Raw genomic sequence first — 7,799 nt, forward strand, 5'->3', positions numbered from 1 at the left:
GGCTCACCTAGCTGACAATACTTCATGTTCAGCGAGAACGAAGATATGCAAGGAATGTGGTACACGCGGTCATTTTGCATCAGTATGCAGGAAATCAACTACAGCGAAGACCACGTCTTAATTCCACCAAGGCCTAAGGACTAATGAACATCAAGGCGACCAGAATGGGGTTGCAGATGCCCGTTGAAGGCTTCCAGTCACAACCATCATGAGGAGTCAAGTGATCACGAAGACGATGAAATTATTTGTGCAGTTCGAGCACACCTCAGAAGCATTTCTCTGGATGAGCTCCAGAGAGAGACTAGGGAAGATCCAACACTGACTAAGGTATAGAGAGCATAAATTCAGCAAAAACCCACGTTTTGCACGCGGAATCTACGTTGATCCCTTACCACAAGATTCAAGAAGAACTTCGTGTCGTACATGGGTACTTCTTCGTAACCAGAAGATCGTACCACAGACAACACTGCGACCTCGGATCATGGGCATAGCACATGAATCCCATCTTAAGATTGTCAGAACAAAACATAGACTGCGAGAGCACTACTGGTGGCCTCAAATGAATGTAGAGGTCAATGATTACATCACCAGCTGCAGTGTCTGACAGCAACATGACAAAACAGCAAAAACAGCACCGGTGCGTGGAAGCAGATAGGAATCGATTTCGTCGGACCGTTCACGAGTTTTTCTGGGAACTGCAGATACGCCATCACCGCCATAGATTACTACAGCAAGTGGCCAGAGGTTGGGTTCTGCTCACCCCTAACAACTGATGCAGTAATAAGCTTCCTCTAAGGAATCTTCAGCAGAGAAGGTTACCGGGAAGTCCTGGTATTGGACCAGGGTTTACAATTCATGTCTTTATAAATAAGACATTCCTTCCAGACAGAGGCATCACTCACGCAACATCGTCCATCTATCCACAGGCAAATGGACAGGTGGAACGTTTTAACAGAGTGCTCAAGAATTACATCCAAAGCATTTTGTTGGAGAAGGGCGACATATAGGTTGACCTGGTGCACCCTTCCTGGGGATCTACCACTCCACACCTCAAGCAGCGACTAATCTGCGGTGCTGTTAGACGGACGACCAATGCGCGCGAGACTCGACATCATGGGACTACCCCATCCAGACATTACACAAAAAGCTAGGCAGGCGATAAAGGACCTTCGTTGCAGGGTGGAAAGATACCAAAGCAACTTCAAAAAATATGCTGACAAGCGCAGGGCGGTCAAGACTGAATTTCAGAGGAGGGGACTGCACGCGCGTGCGACTGCCAGGACATACAACAAAGGGCACTCCATCGTTTAGTGCCCCAGTCAGAATAGAAAAAGCTGTCGGACCCGGAACGTTTTTAATAGAAGACGGTCACTGTTGGAACTCGTCAAAGTTAATTAGAACGGTTGCTCCAACAGATCTCGGCGCAGAAGTAGAGGTGCCAACTACCGAATCATTCGTCAGGTCCAGACCCAAGAGGAACGCACGGCCTCCTGATCGTTACTCTCCATAACAGTATTTTTACTAGTGGGGGAGTATGTCATGTTGGCCGAAGAAGAAGTGGGAACGGGAGTTGACGGGGAAAAGAAAAGGAAGAAGAAGAGAATAGAATAAAGATGGGCGTCACGCACAGTGACTAGCTACAGTACATGACCGTCTGTTTTCTCTACAATACGTCATTGAGCTTCTCGGCGTGGCCGCTATGCGGCGTCGATTTCGCTGGAGTCGCCAATACAGCTGGGTCCTGTCAAGAAGATAAACTGGCCAGCAGCTCTAGCATGTGAGTTAGAGCAACACTTCCCATGCATATTAAGCCCGGCTTTAATCACGCTCAATCTTGTTTGGAAGTGGTATAACAAGGAACGTATTCTCGGTACGTTCCATAATTACGCATTTAGCAGCGAGCTGCTTCGAGCTGCAAGCAATCAGGGCGCCCGATCGCATGCCTTCTCGTACAGACAGAAACTGTACCCCCAGCTGTCCGTCCTTGAAACCAACTACTGGAGTCAGTTTCATCTTCTCTATGAGAACAAGGTGTTCAACATGAGACCTAGTGCTTGATGGCTTAAATAGAGCGAGCGCCTGCACAATGCCAAATGAACCATCACTCTGTTGAGCAACGCAGTTGGCTCTTTTTGGCATTGGGTAGGTCTCGGAATGCCACAGGATGCCATTGCACTGAAACCTGTGATAATAGACAATGCTCAATGGTAGCGCATTCAGGGCCCTCTCGAGTGCCACCTCGAACCGGATGTCTTGAGCACCTGAGCTCTGCCTAGTGTAAACAACTACATCGCCCGGAATCTGGGTGCCTGTGCGCCCGATGGTCTTCCGTCCCATCATTTCCTCAAAAAACTCTGCTGCCTGCGGGAGGTTCATGCTGCTTTTCCACGGGGCCAGCTCCTGCCATCGGATAAACGTCCTTGCAATTTGCTGGCCCAGGCACTGTGTGCCTGCAAAGTAGCTCAAAAGCACTGCATTCCTTCCTTCAAACGGAAAGCAAGAAGTAGCCCACAGGGGTACCCATGCTATCACGGCATCTGACAGACGGAGAAGTTGGTGCACATTGTACGACATATGTTGAATGCCATACAATCTCTCCATCTGCAGCACACATTTTGATAGCAGTGCTCGAGCTTCACAGATGTCCGTGAATTATACTTGCTGTTTTAGCAGCAAGTATGTGCCATAGGCCAACAGTGCGAAGTGCTGGAAGTACTGCAGCGGCAGCACCGGCTTCAGAACCACATAACCATAAAACAAAAGGAGTGCCCTAAATTCTGAAGCCCTCCAGAAGGCACGTTCCTCGAACCTCCTGGGTGTGCGCGTGATTTCTGTGGGTGGTAGGATGCCCAGGAGAATACCGTTCATGACCCCTTGCTTGGTCCCTACATACCAAGGCTGGTCGTGATTCTCTGTGTCCAGCCACAGCTTCAGGAGCTGCCGCATCACACCCAGACAAACACAATGCTGATAGTCTGGGATGAACCCATCAATAGGGTTGAACCGAGGACGTTTCATGATTAGTGAGGGACCCTTCACACCGTTGACTGGTGCTCCAAGAGTTCCCTCCTCTGCCTCAAGTGTGTGGGCTTCTTCCGAACGCTGCTCAGGTGCAGGGTCCAGGTACGGGTAATGAGGGCCTCCTGGGTAGTAGCACCACCCTCATCCAAAGTACCCACTGAACTGCTTGCAGTTCTTCACTGCCGATCTTGTAACGGCGTCTACGGAGCAGACAACAGCGAATACACGTGTGTTCACTGTTTTTCCGTCTCTAATGCAGGGAAACCCTAATGCTAGCTCATGAAGCTCTCTTGTAAATGGCTCTAGCAGAGCACTCATATTTGGTTTGGTGTGTCCAAACCAAATGGCTAGCATCAGCATGTTTGCTTTCCGCATGCTTGGATCAGGTTGGATAATTTGGCATTGTATCGGCCAGATGTCATATGTGGACTTCTCGAATACCCTTATGCGGTCTGGGTTCTAGAGAAGCAATAAGTCGTTCTCTGAGAAGTCCTCACACATCCTCACATGATCTAGACCATGAGCTATGACTGACAGCAAAGGCACAACTCTTGTTGCTGGGACCCACTTGAGATTTGGCTGACCGAGAATTCGATGGAGCTGCTCTTTCAGTGGTATTACCAAAACGAACGGACAAGAATCTACATCAATCTCTGCCCCACGATTCACACAGCGTGAGATATAAACTGAAGCTCCTAAATAATCTTTACAGACTATACAGTAATAATGTTTGTCCGCTTCAGCTGTATGGGCACCCAAAGCCTTCATCAAGAGGTACTTTGATGGTGGTACCCTTCCAGGCGCAATGATGTTATACATCCTCAGAATGTCTGCTGTTAATTTATCACCATCTTTGTGACGTAGACTATATGACATCACAAGGGCAGCTAATTCAGATGTGTCATCAGACTCGTCTTGGCTAGCTGCAGATCCCTGTAAACAACAAAACAATTCCTTTAATCGCGCAGCACAGCATTGTCAACACAGTGCACCGAGCGTATTTACTTGAGTAATAGCCACACTCTTTACAAACAAAGCCTTCACATCTTTCCCCTAGAGACAAGCTAGGATAACCAATCAATGTGATAAACAGAAGGTGCCTAGCGAATGTCAGAGGAGAGATTGTCTTCATCTGATGGTATCTGCGCTGAGACAGCATGCATGATTTTTCACATATCCAACATTCAGATGCAAATCACATTTTTGTGAAAAATTGCTTTCTCGGCTTTGTTATTCGATGTTTGTTCTGCAGAGCGTGATGATTGGCTGAATGGGGCCCTGCAAGAAAGATGCACGAGCTTCTTTCATAAGCAGTGTTTATTTTACTCAAGTAAATATGATAATGATAATCTTTATTGCTAGAACCACCAGGAGCAACTGAAGTGTGCGACCACCACCAATAATGTGGTTCCTTAAAGCATGTTTATTTGTATGGACACAATCGCAGACACAGTGCAGTTTCTCACGTTGTCTGCTATGGTCGCTCGCAACTGGGTTTGCAAATGGATGTAAGGCTCACCTGTGCGTCTCCGCTGGAGGTGCCGCCGTCGCTCGGTGACACGCGCAGTGCGCTTGGCTGCTGCAAGTTCTGCAAGGAATTCGGAAGTTTTGTAGAATAACCAAAGAATACAAGAGTGACAAGACTAAAAAACCACCCCTATTAATGTTTGGGGTTCCTTAGAGCATATTTATTCGTATGAATTCACATTCGCAGGCACTTCTCACGTTGTCTGCTACGGTCACTCGCAACTGGGTTTGCAAATGGATATAAAGCTCACCTGTGCGTCTCCGCTGGAGGTGCCGCCGTCGCTCGGTGACACGCGCAGTGCGCTTGGCTGCTGCAAGCCCTGCAAGGAATTCGGAAGTTTTGTAGAAAAACCAAACAATACAAGAGTGACAACACTGTAAAACCACCCCTATTAATGTTTGGGGATCCTTAGAGAATATTTATTCGTATGAATTCACACTCGCAGACACTTCTCACGTTGTGTGCTATGGTCACTCGCAACTGGGTTTGCAAATGGATGTAAGGCTCACCTGTGCGTCTCCGCTGGAGGTGCCGCAGTCGCTCGGTGACACGCGCAGTGCGCTTGGCTGCTGCAAGTTCTGCAAGGAATTCGGAAGTTTTGTAGAATAACCAAACAATACAAGAGTGACAAGACTGTAAAACCACCCCTATTATTGTATGGGGTTCCTTAAAAAATATTTATTTTATGAACACATTCGCAAACACAGTTCAGTTTCTCATGTTGTCTGCTATGGTCGCTCACCACTGGGTTTGCAAATGGATGTAAGGCTCACCTGTGCGTCCCCGCTGGAGGTGCCGCTTCGCTCGGTGACACGCGCAGTGCGCTTGGCTGCTGCAAGCCCTGCAAGGAATTCGGAAGTTTTGTAGAATAACCAAACAATACAAGAGTGGCAAGACTGTAGAACCACCCCTATTAATGTTTGGGGTTCCTTAGAGAATATTTATTCGTATGAACACATTCGCAGACGCAGTGTAGTTTCTCACGTTGCCTGCTACGGTCGCTCGCAACTGGGTTTGCAAATGGATGTAAGGCTCACCTGTGCGTCTCCGCTGGAGGTGCCGCTTCGCTCGGTGACACGCGCAGTGCGCTTGGCTGCTGCAAGCCCTGCAAGGAATTCGGAAGTTTTGTAGAATAACCAAACAATACAAGAGAGGCAAGACTGTTGAACCACCCCTATTAATGTTTGGGGTTCCTTAGACAATATTTATTCGTATGAACACATTCGCAGACACAGTGTAGTTTCTCACGTTGTCTGCTACGGTCGCTCGCAACTGGGTTTGCAAATGGATGTAAGGCTCACCTGTGCGTCTCCGCTGGAGGTGCCGCTTCGCTCAGTGACACGCGCAGTGCGCTTGGCTGCTGCAAGCCCTGCAAGGAATTGGGAAGTTTTGTAGAATAACCAAACAATACAAGAGTGACAGGACTGTAAATCCACCCCTATTATTGTTTGGGGTTCCTTAGAGAATATATATTCGTATGAACACATTCGCAGACGCAGTGCAGTTTCTCACGTTGTCTGCTATGGTCGCTCGCAACTGAGTTTGCAAATGAATGCAAGGGATCACCTGTGCGTCTCCGCTGGAGGTGCCGCATCGCTCGGTGACACGCGCAGTGCGCTTGGCTGCTGCAAGCCCTGCAAGGAATTCGGAAGTTTTGTAGAATAACCAAACAATACAAGAGTGACAGGACTGTAAATCCTCTCCTATTATTGTTCGGGGTTCCTTAGAGAATATATATTCGTATGAACACATTCGCAGACGCAGTGCATTTTCTCACGTTGTCTGCTATGGTTGCTTGCAACTTGGTTTGCAAATGGATGTAACGCTCACCTGCGCGTCTCCGCTGGAGGTGCCGCATCGCTCGGTGACACGCGCAGTGCGCTTGGCTGCTGCAAGCTCTGCAAGGAATTGGGAAGTTTTGTAGAATAACCAAACAATACGAGAGTGACAAGACTGTAAAACCACCCCTATTATTGTTTGGGGTTCCTCAGAGAATATTTATTCGTATGAACACATTCGCAGACGCAGTGCAGTTTCTCACGTTGTCTGGTACGGTCACTCGCAACTGGGTTTGCAAATGGATGCAAGGCTCACCTGTGCGTCTCCGCTGGAGGTGCCGCCGTCGCTCGGTGACACGCGCAGTGCCCTTCGCTGCTGCAAGCCCTGCATGGAATTCGGAAGTTTTGTAGAATAATCAAGCAATACAAGAATGGCAAGACTGTAAAACCACCGATTATTGTTTGGGGTTCCTTAGAGGATATATATTCGTATGAACACATTCCCAGACGCACTGCAGTTTCTCACGTTGTCTGCTATGGTCGCTCGCAACTGGGTTTGCAAATGGAGGTAAGGCTCACCTGTGCGTCTCCGCTGGAGGTGCCGCTTCGCTCGGTGACACGCGCAGTGCGCTTGGCTGCTGCAAGCCCTGCAAGGAATTCGGAAGTTTTGTAGAATAACCAAACAATACAAGAGTGACAAGACTGTAAAACCACCCCTATTATTGTTTGGGGTTCCTTAGAGGATATATATTCGTATGAAGACATTCCCAGACGCACTGCAGTTTCTCACGTTGTCTGCTATGGTCGCTCGCAACTGGGTTTGCGAATGGATGTAAGGCTCACCTGTGCGTCTCCGCTGGAGGTGCCGCCGTCGCTCGGTGGCACGCGCAGTGCGCTTGGCTGCTGCAAGCTCTGCAAGGAATTCGGAAGTTTTGTAGAATAACCAAACAATACAAGAGTGACAAGACTGTAAAACCACCCCTATTATTGTTTGGGGTTCCTTAGAGAATATTTATTCGTATGAACACATTCGCAGACAAAGTGCAGTTTCTCACGTTGTCTGCTATGGTCGCTCGCAACTGAGCTTGCAAATGGATGTAAGGGATCACCTGTGCGTCTCCGCTGGGAGTGCCGCCATCGCTCAGTGACACGCGCAGTGCGCTTGGCTGCTGCAAGCCCTGCAAGGAATTGGGAAGTTTTGTAGAATCCACAAACAATACAAGAGTGACAAGACTGTAAAACAACCCCCTATTAATATCTGGGGTTCCTTAGAGAATATTTATTCGTAGGAAAACATTCGCAGGCACAGTGCATTTTCTAACGTTCTCTGCTATGGTCGCTGGCAACTGGGTTTCCAAATGGATGTAATGCTCACCTGTGCGTCTCCGCTGGAGGTGCCGCCGTAGCTCGGTGACACGTGCAGTGTGCTTGGCTGCTGCAAGCCCAGCAAGGAATTGGGAAGTTTGTTAGAA

At 48.4% G+C, this 7,799-nt stretch overlaps 1 pseudogene; it reads right to left on the reverse strand.

Moving 5' to 3' along the window:
- Positions 1-1,818: 1,818 nt before the first annotated feature.
- LOC115322020 lies at positions 1,819-3,396 on the reverse strand (annotated as a pseudogene).
- Positions 3,397-7,799: the final 4,403 nt, after the last annotated feature.

The sequence above is a fragment of the Ixodes scapularis genome, unplaced genomic scaffold (genome assembly GCF_016920785.2).
Source record: "Ixodes scapularis isolate PalLabHiFi unplaced genomic scaffold, ASM1692078v2 PGA_scaffold1__304_contigs__length_218370807, whole genome shotgun sequence".
NCBI lineage: Eukaryota > Metazoa > Arthropoda > Arachnida > Ixodida > Ixodidae > Ixodes > Ixodes scapularis.